General features: G+C 38.3%; 1 protein-coding gene and 1 pseudogene across 3 annotated transcripts in view; one reads left to right on the forward strand and one right to left on the reverse strand.

Moving 5' to 3' along the window:
* Clcn5 (Cl-/H+ antiporter 5) overlaps positions 1 to 18,589 on the forward strand; it is a 172,889-nt gene that overhangs the window by 85,192 nt on the left and 69,108 nt on the right. The gene's annotated exons all lie outside the window — the stretch shown is intronic.
* LOC115030210 (small nucleolar RNA SNORA40) lies at positions 6,076 to 6,156 on the reverse strand (annotated as a pseudogene).

Consider the following 18,589-nt stretch of genomic DNA (forward strand, 5'->3'; position numbering starts at 1 on the left):
GGAGTGAGGAATAGGGAGGTGTCTATCTTTTTGCTAATCTTATATGCAAAGCATACAATGTGGAAATTAAAAGTTCCTAGACTTTTATATCGGCATATAGTGTAGTATTATGTCTTCACTTCTGTCTGTCTGTCTGTCCACCACTTTCTTTGTCTATTGCATTTACTTAGGGTTTTGTTCCATAAAGGCCTTTGCGTCTACTCTCTTATACAGGCTGTACATACATTCTAAGATTGTATTTTCTCCCCTCCACTGTTCTTGCTGCTTAGCACACTGTTCTGTGATAGGAATTTTAAAAACAGGATTCTTATCTGATGTAGACAGTGCATAGTATCCTTAGATTACACCCTCATTCATTTATTCACTCAATAATTCATTTACTTGTTTGTATTTTGGAAACAAAGGGTCACTATGTAACCTAGACTGGCCCTGAATTCATAGCACTCCTGCTGGATGCTGGGATTATAGGCGTAATTACCACTGCCACTAGATCCATTCATTTTTTTTTAATTTTTGTAGTAACAAGATTGAATGAGTGTTTTATCTTTACATTACTTCAAGATTCTGTCATCCTTTCCATGTTAATAAAGGGCAGTAGTTCATGACTGTAAGCACAATGGAGATCTCAGGGCTTCCATTCTTAAATTACTACAGGAATTTCTGCACGGAGGATGATGACTTTTTTTGTTTTATTTTTAAGATGGAGTCTCGTGTAGCCTATGCTGGCTTTAAGTCCCCTGTATAGCTAAGGATCTCTCCATCTTCCTGGGTCTACCCCTGGTCCCACCCTTGCAGGGTATTTGTTTTATGAGCACATATATGAACCATGCGCATGTTGTTAGAGCTCCTGAACTGGAGTTGCAGATGATTTTGCACCACTAGGTGGATGCTAGCAACTGAAACCGGAGGAACAGCAAGTTCTTTTAAAGACTGGGCCATCTCTCCAGCCCCCTTACAGGGTACTTTTTAACACCAGTGTTTCCTTATGAGTAAACTGCAATTTGGTCTACTTAAGTTTTTTTTTTTTTTTTTTTAAACTAACAGAATCAATTAGGAGGGAACAGTCTTAGGTTTATCTCAACAGCTGACTGGAAAATATCAAAGTTTCCATATAGTTCTTACCTCAGCATTCCTTGTTCTTAACATCTTCTGTTAGTGTTTCACACTTGTTACTAACAATGAACCAATGTTAATACATTGTAATATGTTGCAAAAGTTCATAGTTTATATTAGAGTTCTCTTTTTAAAACTTATTTGTTTGAGACATTGTCTTGCTGTAGAGCCTAGGCTGGCTTGGGCCCCAGGATCCTCCTGTCTTAGCTTCCTGACTTTACAGGCCTCCACCATTAATCCATGCCATTTTTTGGAGACAGGTTCTCACTATACTGCCTAGTTTAGACTGGAGCTTATGGGCTTGCGCTGTTAAGTGTTTGGGCACATAGGCAGGCACCAATGTGCGTGGGGAGGGTTTCCTTCTATGCTGTGTAGCCTATGGGTCTAGGCAAATATATAATAACATATATTTACCACCTACCTTTTGTTTTTTTTTGTTTTTTTTTTTTTTTTGGTTTTTTCGAGACAGGGTTTCTCTGTGTAGCCCTGGCTGTCCTGGCACTCACTTTGTAGACCAGGTTGGCCTCGAACTCAGAAATCCGCCTGCCTCTGCCTCCCAAGTGCTGGGATTAAAGGCATGTGCCACCACTACTCAGCTTTACCAACTACCATTATAGTATCCACTGTACCCCACCTCTTCACTCTGTTCTCCTCTGCTACCCTAAATCTTTTGTAGGCACTGCTCATTTTATTGTTTCCACAGTCTTTGGAATCATACTGTGTGTCTGTCACCTTTTCCCAAGGTCTTCTATTTTAACTCATCCTTCTGCACTTAAGGTTCCTCAATGTCTTTTCATGCTCTATGATTCCTTTGTATGTATTGTTGTATTTGATTTTATAATGATCTGTTCAATACTTTCACATTTATGGTCATAAGAGATACTGGTTTATGGTTTTCTTATTTTGTATGTAATTATGGTCTTAGGCTAATCCTGGCTTCATAGAATGGAGAAGATTGTAAAGAACAAACATGATTTCTGCTTAAGTGTTTAGTACAGTAGAATACACTGGTGAACTTGTTTGTGTTTTCTAGTTTGGAGTTTTATTACTGATTCAGTTTATTTAAATAAATGCAGGCCTGTTTTCACAATCTAGTGTTTCTTGTATGAATTTCAGTGGATCAATTTTATTTTTCAAGAATTATTAATTTCTTTCATCTAGGCTATTGTAGAGGACCTTTAATGCAGCAACATGACTGCTCTGATAAGGGGTCTCATTCTAAACCTTCTAAGTTGTGTGATCTGCTGGAATACAGACACACCTTTAGTCCTAAGAGCAGATGCAAGTACATCTAATTGAGTTCAAGGCCAGCCCGCTATAGAGCAAGTTTCAGGTAAAGAAAACTTAGGTACATGCCTTTAATCCCAGTATTCAGGAGACAAAAGCATGCAGATCTCTGAGTTCTAGTAGAGTCAGTTCTGTTTAGTCAGTTGAGTACAGTGCAACAGAGTTCAGAGTCAGTTGTGAGGCAGTGCAATGCAATTGGAAGTCAGTTTTGAGGCAGTGTAGTAGAGTTAAGTTGGTGGCAGTTGAATTGGTGACATTTCAGTTCCTCGAGTTCAGAGACAGCTTACCTGGACAGTTTTACAGACAGATTGCAGAGAGAACAAGGTAGACACAGGAGAAGACAGAATGAGTTACAGAATGAGAAGGAGCCAGAAGATTAGATCAGATTGCTAAAGGTAGTTTGAGGCTTGGCAGAGCAATTAAGTCAGAAGCTGTGAGAAGCAAGTTTGAATCAGTTTGGAGAGAAGTTTGAGCCAGAATAGCTGCATTGAACCAGCCAGCCATAGTTCAGAAAGAGCTAGAGAGGGTGACCTATTCAGCAGTAACTCTCTGACACAACAGTTGTATCAGGCAAATAAAAGATACTTTTACAGGATATAATAAACATCTAGACCTAGAACTGTTAATAATATGCTCTATTATGTTTGAAATGTCCATGCAGCCAATAGTGATGGTCTTTATCTTCCTTTATTTTTAAGATATAGTCTTACTATGTAGCTTCTTAGTCTGGCCTTGAACTTCCTATGTAATCTACGTCGGCCTTAACTCAATGATCCTTTTGTTTTTACCCCTCTAAGATCTGGGATTGCATGTGCTACCGTATTCAGCTTTTATTTTGTCTTTGGCATTAGTGATTATAATTGCTATTCCTGGTTATCAACATGATATATTTGGAATGTATTACAATCCAGGATTGATCCAGATCTTGAGGCTGGAAGACACAAGTTTCTGACCTGGATCTTGACATGGAGATCTTGAGGTATAGTGGCCATGAATAGCTTAGGCCCAGGCAAGGTAGTACATTCCTTTAATCCCAGGATACTGAGGCAAGGAGATCTTTGAGTTCAAAGTCAGTTTAGGACAAAACAAGTCCCAGATCCAGGTGTGGTGGCACACATCTTTAATCTGGGCCATACCTTCTGCTGGAGACCTACATAAGGACATTGGAAGAAGGAAGATTTGCTCTTCTTCGCCTGCTTGCATTTACTTGCCAGTATATCTCTTGGAATCTACTTGTACAGAAGACCAGCTGAAACCCTTGTGGGACTGAGCAACTACTAGAGTCTCGGTCTTTCCATTCACCACTGACCATTGGGGTAGTTGGAATATAGACTGTAAGTCATCATAATAAACTCCCTTAATATAGAAAGACATTCCATAAGTTCTGTGACTCTAGACAACCCTATTACAGTGATTTTTATCTTTTTTTATCCATCTGACTAATTTATTAAACTTATTAAACTTGTTATTCTTCTTTTCAAAGGACAAGCATTTTATTTTGTTGGCTTTTCTATTGATTTCTGTGTTAGTCAGATCTCCATTACTGTGACAATATATTAGTGAGAAATCAACTGGAAGAAAGGTGTGTTTACTTTGGTTCATATTTCAAAGATTTTAGTCAATACTTGGCTAGGTCCACTGCTTTGGAGGCCAAGTAAGGTAGAACATAGAACAAAACTGCTCCTCCCATGATGGCTGGGAAACAGAGAAAGCAAGGAAGAGGCCAGGTCCTGGATATACGCTTGCATGGGATAGTCTCAGTTGATAGAGGGCACGCCTCACGTATGAGCTGGCCTGGGTTCAATCCCAACATTAAAAAAATAAAAGGTGCATTCTTCCAGGACATGTAGTGATGTAGGCCCACTCCTCTGGTTTCTGCTGCCTCTCAGTAATGGCATTAAAATAGGAATTCGTTGATGGGTTAATCTGTTTATAAGGTCAGAGTCTCACAGTCATATCACCCTGCACAAGCTCTACCTCTGAATCCTTCTGGGAGTCAGGTTTTCAACAGTAAGCTTGGGAAGCTTTCAAATACAAACACTTACTCCTCTTCCCCTTCTCTAATTTTGGTTTACTTATGCAGTCAGTATATTCTAGTTTTCTAAAGTAGAAATGTGAATGATTTTAGATACTTCTGCTTTGCTTTGCTTTGCTTTGATTTATCTATGTAGTGTTAAAATTTTCATTTTACCACATACCACCTTCTTTTCCACTACTTCCCATCCTTTCATTTTGATTTCCTGTGTTTTGGCTTTGATATATTTATATATAGGCTTTTTTGTTTGGTGTGTTGGGTAGAGGCATTTATCATCTTCACTGTATTTTGAGCTTTCTCAACTTATTTTTGCATTGATCATTAATTTTAGGGAATTTTTGCTTATTATTATTATCATTATTTCTTGTGGGTGCATGTATGTGTGTGAGCACATGTATGTGTGTACATGCGTGTGTACATGTATGTGTGTGTTTGCATGTGCCTATGTACATATGGAGAGGCCAGAGGACATAGATACCATATTCTATCACTCTCCACCTTACTCCTTTCAGACAGGATCTCTCACTGAGCCTGAAGCTTGCCAATTTGGCTAGGGAGGCTGACCAGCATACTCTAAGGATGTGCCTGTCTCTGCCCTCTAGTGTTGGGGCTGCAGACATGCACAGTTATGTGCAGCTTTTTCGCATGGTTGGTGGAGATTTGAATTCAGGTCTTCATGTTTGCTGCTAGCACTTTTACCCACTGAACCCATTCCCTAGTTCAAGTCATTATTATATCACACATTTCTTTTGTTATTTATTCCCCCTCCCCAATACTCCCACTGTGTCTTCCCTATTTATATCACAGTTCTTGGACAGTCTGAATTTTAGAAATGTTAATTTTTAAAGCCCACTCACTTTTCCCTTTGTTGTGTCCAGTTCATTCATGAACCCATCTAACGAGTTTTAATTTCTCTTCCAATGTATCTTATGTCTAGCATTTCCTTTCCTTAAAAAGTCAATAGATTTTTATTTAAGGGATTTCACATGTAATTCCTTCACTGTCCAACAATGTCATTGAAGTTCAAGGTTTTGTTAGACCCTTTCTTGATGCTTTATCCAGTTGTCTACTACAATAAGCTTGGGGAAGCCTATAATTCTTTCATTCTTTGATTTCTTCATGAATTAAAGATACATAAATGACAACTTCAGAGTTCTCTGTTAGAGATATTTAGAAATAATTTCTTCAAATAATTCACTTTCAGAATAATTTTTAAGATAGATTTACCTCTCACTTTCTGACATCCCATATATCTCTTTTTTTTTTTTTTTTTTTTTTTTTTTTTGGTTTTTCGAGACAGGGTTTCTCTGTATAGCCCTGGCTGTCCTGGAACTCACTTTGTAGATCAGGCTGGCCTTGAACTCAGAAATCCGCCTGCCTCTGCCTCCCGAGTGCTGGGATTAAAGGCGTGCGCCACCACGCCCGGCTCCCATATATCTCTTAAGAATTGAGCTCAGAACATACTCATTCCAGACACATCAGAATACAGTGGATCTGTGAATAGAAAGAAAATGGCAGTACTACAACTATACTGAAACAAGCATCCTTTCACAGTAAGACAGGCATCTTCAACTCCTGACCTCATGCTGGAAACAAGCTGCATTGTCAACACTATTATTCTTTTGAATTCTTTTCTGTATCATATTCCTTCTTATATGTATCAAAATTCATGCTGAACAATGGATTCTCGGTTGCAAGAAAGGATTTATTTATTTATTTAATATTTATGTAATTTTTGAAATTATAACATAATTACATCATTTCCTTTCCGTTTCCTTCCTCCAAATCCTCCCTGTGGGTATAAGAACAAAGCTTAGCATATAGTTAGGGATTTTTCTGGTTTTGTATAGTGGTGGTTGTAGGTTCTCTCCCAGGATCTATGATCTCACCAGCCCCGATTAGTTGAGTAGGTTTCCAGTAATCAGCATGATTTCCCTCTTGTGGAGAGGGTCTTACGTTAAACTAGACAGCTGTTGGTTACCACAAACACATGTAAGCTGCTGCTACACTCTTAGGTTATTGTACCATTCTGATCATTGTTCTGGTGACACAGCCGGTTAGGACTGTTCGTTTCTTTCCTCCTGTGCAAACCTGCTTGATGGTTTAGTCATTTAGTGGATTCATTGCAGCTCTATTCACAATAGCTAGGGAATGGAACCAACCTAGATGTTCATTAACAGATTAGGAGATAAGAAAACTGTGGTACATATGCACAATGGAGTGTTGGTCTGCTGAGAAAAAGTGAGATCGTGAGATTGGAAGGTAAATGAATAGAACTGGAAACGGTTATGCCGAGTGAGGTAACTCTGGCTCAGAAAGACAAATGTTGTATGTTTATTCTTCTATAAATCTAGCTTTAAATCTTTTGCATGTTTTACCTAAAAACACAAGCAGAAGCCAAGAAATTAAAAAGGCATCTTTTAGAGGCTAGGGCATGATAAGGGAGGGAGGATGGTAGATTATAGGTCAAATAAAAACAGGGAGGAGAAATACTGGGGGTAAAAGGCTTAAGTGGGCAGAAAAGAATGAATATTGAGGATGGTAGGGGGTGAGAGTAGAGGCCTAACCCAAAGGATGGGTGTACAAACCCTGTATGGAAGCCTACTTTCTCACGGCTCAATTAAAAATTGCTTGGAAAACAGTAGAATACATGTGAAATGGCAGAAGACAGGACTATGTTGAGATAAAAAGATTAAATAGGAATGGGAGAGGGAAAGGACGTGAAGAAGTAGTGGGAAGTTTATCTAAAACTAAGTATGTAAAAAACAAGGGTTCAAATGGAATTACTGTGTTTGCATGAACAGTGCTGCTCCCAGAAACAATGATATTAGTTGAGATTTATATGCCTTTCAATACAAGGCATGGGATAACTGTGAGTTATAGGCTCTTCATGTCTGGAATAAATATGATATTCCATGTTCTATTAGAGTTTGCTATATTTTACTTTACTTTTTAAAGACATGCTCTTACTCTGTGGCCCAAGATGCACTAGAACTCACTATGTAGCCAAGACTGACCTTGAATTTCTATGGACCCTTCTGCCAGTCATAATGGCACCCACTTGTAACACTAGCAACTTAGGAGGCTGAAGCAGGAGGACCATGAGTTCCAGACCAGCCTGGGCTATATATACAGTTCTGGGTCTGTCTAGGTTGCATAGCAAGACCTATCTCAAACAAAACAAAATAATAATATATAGATCTAAAATAATTCAAATTAGATGCTTTTATTTTTGCTACAGTTAGACTTTCTAATGCATTGGTTGTGTGATGACATTTTAAAGCCCTTTTCTTTATCTCTTGACTCATATTCTTTCCACTCCATCCTTTACTTTGTTCCTTGAGTCTTTGAGGGTTGGTATAAATGTCCTAAATGTCCTTTGGGGGATAAAAACCCCACCTATAACTTATTTCATGAACCTTAGACAGGCTTGTGTCTTGGTATTCATTACCATTTGTTGTAAAGAGAAAGTATCTCTGATTAGGACTGAGAGTGTGAATATAGAGATAGATATTTAGAAGGCAGCTTGATGATAGGTTCATTTAGCTAAACAATAGTAGTAAGTTCTCCCATAGGTTATAGGACCTCCTCAGCCATGGGTCATTAACTGTATTTTTAGCCAGGCATGAATCCCCTTTGGGAAGGCTCAGAACCAAACAGAGAGTGCTTGGTTGCCCCTCTAACAGTTATTCTTCTATTGCACATTTTTACACATCTTGCCTGGTAGGTTGTAGTTCCCAGGGTCGTCATCTGGTAAGACCATTTATGTCTTTCCCCCCCATCAGTTTACATTGAAGCATCTGGGCTGATGAGAGCTGGCTAGCATAGAGGAAGCTTTCAACACAGTTACAGTTTGACTTCTCTGTATTACAAATAAGGTCAGTGGTGAGTGACTTCAGCATGAATCTTAGCAGCTAGTTCTGATGGGCAACCAAAAGATATGTTAATATCCTGAATTGTTTTGGGAGCTTCTGTTGTCTCCGTTACTAACAGCTTATGAAGAGGTACTCCATACCTTTAATTGGAAGTTTTTTTTTGTTTTTTTTTTAACTATCTCATGGCTATTAGAGATAGCATTATCCAGCCATGCATAATGGCTATCACCTTTTATAATTTTTAATGGCTTTCCAATTAGTAGGTTTCTATATAGATACACACCCTTCATTTTGGTTAACCCTCTCTCATTATCCCCTTATCTCTTCTATCCTACTGTCCTTCCTCTTCTTAAATTTCCCCTCTGCTTTTACATCACCTGTGTTCTGTTATGCCCTCTCCCTTGAACCATACTCTACCTCAATGACTGTATTCTAGTTTCCTGGCTTTTGCAGCTATCCTAATTTAAACACACATACACATAAACTATAAAGATTAGAAGCTAAGATCTGCACATGAGGTAGACTATGCCATGTCTGTCTTTCTGGATCGAGGTTACCTCATTCAGTATAATTATTTAATTTCCATCCATTGACTTGAATGTTTCATAATTTCATTGTTTTTTACAGTTGTGTAAAATTCTGTTGTAAGTACCACATTTTCATTTTCCATTTATGTGTTGCAAGATAGCCTGGCAGTTTCCATTACTTAGCTATTGTGACTAGAACAGCACTGAACGCTGTTGCAATATCTCTTTAAGAGGTGATAGGATCCTTCGGGTATATGTTAAGGAGGACATAACTGGCTCATTTGATAGATTGGTTTTGAGCTTTTTGAAGAACTTCTATAGTGATTTGTATAGTGGCTGTAATAGTTTGCACTCATCTCAGTAAATAAGGGTTCATATTCCCCATATCCTCTCCAGCATTTTTTGTTATTGATTTTTTTACAATAGCCATTCTGACTGCATATGAGTTTCAACGTCAAAAATTTTTTCACGCGCAGTTCCATTATGGCTAATGATGAATATTTTAAAAACGCTACTAACCACTTGTATTATTTATTTATTTATTTATTTATTTTTAAAGACAGGTTTCTCTGTATAGCCCTAGCTGTCCTGGAACTCACTTTGAAGACCAGGCTGGCCTCAAACTCAGAAATCCACCTGCCTCCACCTCCCAAGTGCTGGGATTAAAGGCGTACGCCACCACGCCCGGCTTTATTGTTGTTGTTTGTATTTTGGGTTTTTTTGGTTTTGTATTTCTTATTTTAAGAATTATTTACATAGATCCATGCCCATTTTTTATTGGTTGGTTTGTTTTCTTGATGATTAGGTTTTTGAATTTTTTGTATATTAACAATATTAATCCTGTGCTGGATGTTTAACTGAGAAAGACTGGAACTCAGCTAGCTGAGAGTAAACTCTTGACCCTTCTACCCTACCTTCCTGAAGTGCTGGGATTTCAGGCATATAATTACAGGCTTGCCTTTCGGTATTAAGTGTGATGGTATTTTGTTTGTTGGATTAAATTCCAATGTTCTACATCATGTCTAAAAAAGAAACCCTCTACATGGACTAATTTAGCTCAGAACGAAAGTAAATTAAAAATTATTAAAAATATATTCTTGGGACTGGTGAGATGGCTCAGTGGGTAAGAGCACTGACTGTTCTTCTGAAGGTACAGAGTTCAAATCCCAGCAACCACATGGTGGCTCACAACCACCTGTAATGAGATCTGATGCCCTCTTCTGGTGCGTCTGAAGACAGCTACAGTGTACTTATGTATAATAATAAATAAAATCTTTGGGCCGGAGCGATAAGGGACTGAGTGAGCGAGGCCGACTGGAGCGTGCAGAGGTCCTAAAATTCAATTCCCAACAACTACATGAAGGCTCACAACCATCTGTACAGCTACAGTATACTCATATACATAAAATTAATAAATACATCTTTAAAAAGATCTATTCTTGACATCTGCTTTTTGAAACTGGGTCTTGCTGTATAGTCCAAATTTGTCCCAAACGTAGGCCCCAGACTCCCAAGAACTGGCATTATAGGCATATTCTACCACACTCAAATGAATTTGACCTTTTCTTTTTATCTCTTTAAGAATTTTTTGACATGTTGGCTTTCTTCTTTATGAGGGTAGAAGGCTTTATTCTGGCTTACACTATGATCATTCCACCGTGCTCGGGAAGGCACAGCCGCAGGACTAAGCCTCCAGCTCCTCACACTGTATCTGTCAGATAACTGATGCAGGCATTCTTTACCCTGAATCCAGTCCTGCATTCCTGAACTAACTCCCTGTTAGATAGGGCAGCCGTCTTTCAAGGAGATTTGATATGCAGTTTGTTAAAGTCTATTTAGGAATTTTATATGTAGATGACAAAGTGAAAAGCATTTATAAATGTAGCGTCATCTTTGTCAGGCCTGACAGTCCCTTATTCTTGACCTTCTAGATACTACATTGTCACATTTACTTTAATTTTGCTTTTTGAGATAGGATCACACCACACTTGCCTCCAACCCAGTATCCCCTCACCTTACTTAGCTTCAGTTCTGGTTGTCCAGGCACGTGAGACTACCCTCAGGTTATTTGTCACACCTTTGAAAGTCTGTATGAGAAAACATGTGTTGCTTTATCTAAACAAAAACATCTAAAGAAAAGCTACTCTTCTAAGAGGAGGTAGCATAATGTTTTATCTGACGTTTTAAAGCCACTTAAAGTAAATTATCTCTTGCTTATTTATCTGTTGGGAATGATCCAAATGCTATAGACCCAGGTTGTCAATTCTTTTAAAAGTATTTACAGAAAAGATTAGCTTGTCGTTGGCTTCATTTCACAATTGTCTCTGGCTGATATGACTTTTCTCCTTCTTATCAAATTCTTGTCCAAGTCTGGCTTTTCCCAGCTTAGCTCTTTCTCTATGTCAACACATTTTACAGTGCCTTGTCCCTGTAACTGAAGTGTACACTGGAATATTCTAGGGGTTAGTTTATGTTTGGTGAAATGCAATTACTTTACAAAACATGGTAAAGTTTTGGGTTGAGTATTAATGTATTTTATTTTCTTAGTTTTCATTTATTTGTTTACTGAGGCAGGATCTCCAAGCCTGGCCTGTAACTTACTATGTAGTTCAGGATGGCTTCAGAATTATAGTAATCCTCCTGCTTCAACCTCCTGACTATTGGGATAATAACTGTGAACCATCACACCCAGCTTTTTCCATTTTAAATAACTGAATATATATATATATATATATGAGAAATGCTTATATATATATATATATATGAGAAATGCTTATATATAAGCATTTCTCAGCTCTTGCTTTAAGTACTATAATTACCTATAGATATATAATCCATATAAATAAAACCTTGGTAGAGGATGAGCCTCCAATAAAGACCACAGGGTGAAAAGCATCTGAAATAAGCATTTTATATGGCATCTCAGAAATGAATATCAGATATCCACAGTTCATTTCTGTTTCTCAATATAAGAGAATCAAAACAGAAATTGGAGTATAAGCTAGAGTGTTTTTGAGCCTTCTGTTAGTGACAGGCACTGAAGAACACAGGTTTTATAGAAACCTGTGCTAGAAAGATACTGAAGTTTGAAGACATTTGTTGGGACTTTACATTCTCGTTCTTGGGCTTTTTTTTTTTTTATTGTTTTTTTGTTTTTGTTTTGTTGTTGTTTTGGTTTGGTTTTTTGAGACAGGGTTTCTTTGTATAGCCCTGGCTGTCCTGGAACTCACTTTGTAGACTAGGCTGGCCTTAAACTCAGAAATCCGCCTGCCTCTGCCTCCTGAGTGCTGGGATCAAAGGCGTGAGCCACCACACCGGACAGGATTAAGATCTTTAATCCCTCCAGGTACTAGAATCTTTTGGGCCATTTGCATGGCACGGGCTTTTCCCTACACATGTTTTGCTACCAGTTTGGGTTGATGTAGAGAAGTTTCTAGTTCTTGTTTGTGTCATTGGTTTGTTTCTTCCATATGCTAAACTTGATACTTCTGAGACACTGTCCCTCCCCCACCCGACCTGTTCTTCTTCAACCCTGACAGACGGTTTCCTGTCTGTGCTGCCATTACCTTTTCTATCACAGTTAGGGACATTTTCAGATTTCATTTTAAGTAATACCTGTAATTGCATTATTTAAAATCAGTGTAATTAATGTATGCGATGCCTCTTTCCCTGTGTCGTGAAGAGACACCACGGCGAAGACCATTTATAGAAGAAAGAGTTTATTGGGGCTTCTAGTTAAGAAGTTGAGTTCATGAACATTATGGTAGAGAACATGGCAGCAGGCAGGTAGACATGATGCTGGAGCAGTGGCTAACAATTTAGACTCTTGATACGTAAGCAAGAGACATAGAGAAAGGCAGAGGGATAACTGTCAGTGGTGTGGGCTTTTGAAACCCCAAAGTGCCCTTAGTGACAAACCTGCTCCAAGAAGGCCAGACTTTAATCCTTCACAAATCCTTCACAAATAGTTCCACCAACTAGGGACCAAACAATGAAATAGACTGTAGGATGTCTTTCTAATTTAAACCATCACCCTAATTTAAATACCCCACCTACTTCCTCTATTCACAGTCTCCATTTTCCATATTTGAAATATCTAGCACCTGTAGTTACTCAGAATGTCATTCACAGGCCAATAAATATTTTACTGGAACAAAAATGAGAGCTGAAAAAGTCTGATGCTTCTCCTCGCATGTTAGTGCTGAAATACATACTGCACTCAGTATTTTAATGTAAGGGATTGTGTGTGTGTGTGTTCTTAGCTGACTCACATATTGGCTTTTATATACTTGTTTTTGTTAAATAAGTTAGTTGTTATGGGAATATTAATTTATTTAAACCAATATACATCAGTCCTTACCGTAAAATAGGAGGACAGACAGTCATACCATAAACTAACACCACCCTGTCCACACCCACCAGCTGGCCCTTGTTTTGGTCCAATACAAATTCTGGGAAGGTGTACGCCTTCCCTTTTCCCTCTTCCTCTTTTTAAAAAAATAGTTATTTCATTTTCTTTATGATTTTAATATGATTTAATTATAATTATTTCCCCTTTCCCTTTCCTCCCTCTAAATTCTCCCTTATATCCCCTTTATTCTTTTATCAAATTCATGTGCTCTCTTTTCATTAATTATTGTTACACACACACACACATATATATGCATTGTATATACACACATATTCCAAAATACATAAATTGAATATTAAATTTTACTGTCAAATGGCTTCAATTATCCAATCAAAAGACACAGTCTGAACAAATCAAGAAACAGAAGCCATCTTTCTCTTTTAACTAAACCACCAGCATTGAAACTAGAAGTAGCAAAGGGTTTCCCAGCTGGTTCCACCTCTCCCTTTTTTAGCATACAGCTGCCACGTTTGCTGCCTAAAATAATATTTTTAATCGTTTTTCTTGGTGGAAACCATAGTGCCTCCATTTGGCCACCCACGTCCTCCAGTTTCTCACAGACTCCTTCCCTGTATTCTAGTTAAGTAAGAGTAAATGCTAGCTTCTGGCTATTATAAATAAGGCTGCTACGAACATGTGTGGTACATTTACACAATGGAGTACTACTCAGCTATTAAAAAGAATGAATTTATGAAATTCCTAGGCAAATGGATGGACCTGGAGGGCATCATCCTGAGTGAGGTAACACAATCACAAAGGAACTCACACAATATGTACTCACTGATAAGTGGATATTAGCCCAGAAACTTAGGATACCCAAGATATAAGATACAATTTGCTAAATGCATGAAACTCAAGAAGAACGAAGACCAAAGTGTGGACACTTTCCCCTTCTTAGAAGTGGGAACAAAACACCCATAAAAGGAGTTACAGAGACAAAGTTTGGAGCTGTGACAAAAGCATGGACCATCTAGAGACTGCCATATCCGGGGATCCATCCCATAATCAGCTTCCAAACACTGACACCATTGCATACACTAGCAAGCGTTTGCTGAAAGGACCCAGATAGAGTTGTGTCTTGTGAGACTAGGCCGGGGCCTAGCAAACACAGAAGTGGATGCTCACAGTCAGCTATTGGATGGATCACAGGGCCCCCAATGGAGGAGCTAGAGAAAGTACCCAAGGAGCTAAAGGGAACTGCAACCCTGTAGGGGGAACAACATTATGAACTAACCAATACCCCAGAGCTCTTGACTCAAGCTGCATATGTATCAAAAGATGGCCTAGTCGGCCATCACTGGAAAGAGAGGCCCATTGGACATGCAAACTTTATATGCCCCAGTACAGGGGAATGCCAGGGCCAAAAAGTGGGAGTTGGTGGGTAGGAGAGTAGGGGGGAGGATATGGGGGACTTTTGGGATAGCATTGGAAATGTAAATGAGGAAAATACCTAATAAAAAAAAAGTTACCCCCCCCCGAAAAATAAAAAGAGTAAATGCTAGGCTGGCATGGATCGCCAAGGCTTGGCTCACTTCATTTCCCGGGCCTGGAATAACCTCTCTCCTCCATGCAGCCTTCTTTACCATCCCACTTTCCCTCCATTCTCCATATGCCAACTATATCCTTACTCTAGCAGTCCAGCACAGCCGTTGTGTCATTTAAGGCTTTTCCCTACCTAGATCATAAATTCCTTGTCAGTTAGTGACAGAGTCATAAACTCCTTTTGTATCCCCAGTTCCCTTCCCTGTTAGTATAAGATTTGTGAAGTGTCAGCCATATATATGTGCTGATGAGCTGTTAACCCTCCCTCCTCAACTGCAGTAAACATTTTATTGAACACCTATTCTGAGACAACATGAAATTGCTAGAACAACATAAATGGGGACACAGACTAAAGTGAAAGAAGACTATGCAGTCAACATGGGAGTCTGAACAAGGGAGCATTGAAGGAAAAGCCTGTTTGAGCTGCCCTTACATGGATTCAGTAGCATTCCCCAGACTGAAAAGAAATGGGGACGAGGCTAGTCAGGATTCCACATAAAGCAGCTAGCTTTTGTAAGGACACTGAGGCATAAAAGTACAGTAATTTCTTCCATATCTGTGGAGAACTGGTTTCAGTGCTCCTGCCCAAGATATCAGGTTCTTTATAAAAAATGGCATACAGTACTTACATATGACCTATATACGACCTATATTCATCTATACTTTGAATCATTTCTACATTATTTGTAAATGTTGTGAAGTTATAAATTTCTTTAGAAATTTGAAAATTATTAGTAAAATGTAAATGCTATGAAATTCTTTGTTATGCTATATTTAGGTAATAACAAAAAGTAAGTCTGTCATTTCATCACTATAGAACTGATTTTAAAAATATTTTTGATCTATAGTTGGTTGAATTGGCAGACACAACACTCAGAAATATAGAGAGCCAACCAGATATGGCCTATCTGTAGGAGTAATAGTAGGCATATGTCAGTTCTGCTACAAAAATAACAACCACATAACACTCTCAACACTTTACCTCTCTTTAGCCTTCTATTGCTTGACTGCAACCCCAGTATTAGATGGGAGAATGAAGAAATCAACCCCCCCCCCCCACTTAGGTTCTTCCTGGCATGCCACCAATCCTGGCTGACTTCTGGCTTTTAGTTCATCTGCAGGCTTGATTTAGTCCAGGTATACCTTCATTGGACTGAAAACATCATAATCAAGTCACAAGGTATTATGGCTTGGAGTTGTATTACACATGAGTCCAAATATCAACTTTAAAAATATTATTTACTGTTTGTGTATAAGGTTGACCACTTTGTATTGGTTAAACAGCAAGAGTCAGTAGGTTTTATCTACATATTTGTATGTTTTTCTGTGTATATATAATAATAATAATAAACCAGTTTGAAAGAGAGTGAGGGGATATGGGAGGAGTTGGAAGGTGGGAAGAGAATGGGAGATGATGTAATTGTATTTTAACTAAACTATATTAAAAGACAAGGAAAAATTTCATTTGTTTGTTTGTTTACTGGTTCTGGGACTTGAACCTAGAACTTCACTCATGATATTCAAGTGCTGTACCACTGAGATGTATTCTCATGCCTTCTAACACTTTTTCTTTCGAGACACACCTCACTAAGTTTTCCAATCTGGCCTTGCACATACTCTGTAGTACATACAGGCTTTGCATTTGTAATCCTACTGCTATCTGCCATAAATAGGATTATAGGCTTGAACCACCTGGTCCAACTCAAATGTCAACTTTAAAGAATTTTGTTTATTCATTCCAATGCTTTATTTTTTTCTTTTGAACATCTTTACATCTGCAAAATAACTGTAAATGATGTATCAAAATGAATTGGCTACAGGCAAATTGCACATTCACCTTTCCTGATGGTATATATTTCCTTTGTTGAACTCCTCCTCATTCATCTGTTTAGCTTGAGTTACTGGCTGCGGCTTTCATTGGCTCTGTCTTTCGGTGCATTTACTAAGAAAACACTTTACAGTGCAAACATGGAAACAAATGGCTGCCTCAGGAACAGTTTCATCGTAGGTAGCTCACTTTAGCTGTGTTGTTCCATGTCTGTGCATTATAGGAAAGAGTTTGTAAGGTTCCTGTGGGGGAAAATGAGAAGTTTTCCAGCTATTGCTTTATTGAGTTTTCTCCTGTGTTATTTTGTTCTAACAAATTCTCAACACAATAGGTACACACATCTGAAACTGAACACAGGATGCATTCCAAAGCCAAACATAAATTATTTCTGGACTTCCCATACTTTCTTTCCATGATTTATGTGGTTAATAGAGTTGCTGGAACGAGGTATCTTAAATCATGTTCTAAATGAAACAACCACTGGGAAGGAAAGAAGGAAAGGATTCTGTCACCTTACACATTCTTTTGCCTTTGTTCAGAGGTATCCGCCATATCATTCTCCCAGGCATTTCATATTATCTCCCTCTCACTTGTCTTTCTTTCTCTCTCTCTCTCTTTTCTTTTCTTTTCTTTTCTTTTCTTTTCTTTTCTTTTCTTTTCTTTTCTTTTCTTTTCTTTTCTTTTCTTTCTTTCTCCCCTCCCCTCCCCTCCCCTCCCCTCCCCTCCCCTCCCCTCCCTCCCTCCCTCCCTCCCTCCCTCCCTCCCTCCCTCCCTCCCTCCGTCCCTCCCTCCCTCCGTTGTTTTGAGGCTGAGTTTCATGTATCTCATACTGGTTTTGATTTCCAAATCCTTCTGCCTGTTCTTAAGTGCTGGTATTAATGACCTATGCTATCGTGCCTTATTTCATTTAATAAATTTAAATTGAGAGAGAAATCGAGGTATATTACTCTGTTAGCCCATTTTTTTCTCATCAACTAAAACAAAGTTTGTTTCCAATTGAGAGTTTTAGAAACCTAGAAAACCCTACTAATTGAAATTGAGGATTTTTTGTAGGTTCATTGAAAATATGAATCCTAGAATCAGATAGCCATTAATTATGAATATTGATGATACTTTGATTTAAAAGGAACATTGGTATCTGGGGTTGGAGAAGGGTAAGGACCATGCCTTCTTTGGCTTTTATGATCTGTGTATAATTTAATATTTTTAGTACTGTTCTGTTTTTTTCAGTCTTGTTGAGTTTGAAGTAGCAGCAAAGTGTTATGTGGAATTCTTATGAACTTAGTTAGGAATGGTCTTGAGGAAGAGGTGAATAAAGTCTTTAGATACAGATTTCATATCCTTTAATATCATATCAAAATTCTTGAGAGTAATAGAGCATCATGGTACATGCCTATATTCACTACTTGTGAGACAGAGGAAGGATAATTACAGATTCAAAGCCAGCCTGAGCTACATAGTGAGAGCTTTGTCTCAAAAACAACACAAAACCAGAAATGCTTGCCACCAGAAGCTTCATATTTTAAAATATTTGAGTATATAATAAAATATCTTTGAGATATGACTCAAGTCTATACACTAATTTGCATTTTATATATACCTTATACATGGTTCAAAGATCATTTTATACATTTTAGTATACCTCAGGTTGACTGCAACCTATCAGAGGATACCAGATGTTGGATTTCCATTTCTGGTATCGTGTTGAAACTCAAAATGTTTCAGAGTTTGAAGCATTTCACATGTAAGATTTGGGGATCAGAAACAGTCAATGTACAGTAGGTTTCGTTAAAGGACAACTAAAGTAAATGAAATTCAGGCTGGGACTCTTATCACAGTCAGATGGGAACTGAGATCTAGTTTTGAAGTTTATTGTTTCTAGAGGAAACCTATGCATGTAATTGGCCTAGGTTACAGAATTAAGGCCAAGTGATGTGAGAAGGTATATGACCGGGGTGTTGGAGACTGTAT

Source organism: Mus caroli, unplaced genomic scaffold, assembly GCF_978045245.1.
Source record: "Mus caroli unplaced genomic scaffold, Mus_caroli_1 scaffold_5, whole genome shotgun sequence".
NCBI classification, from domain to species: Eukaryota; Metazoa; Chordata; class Mammalia; order Rodentia; family Muridae; genus Mus; species Mus caroli.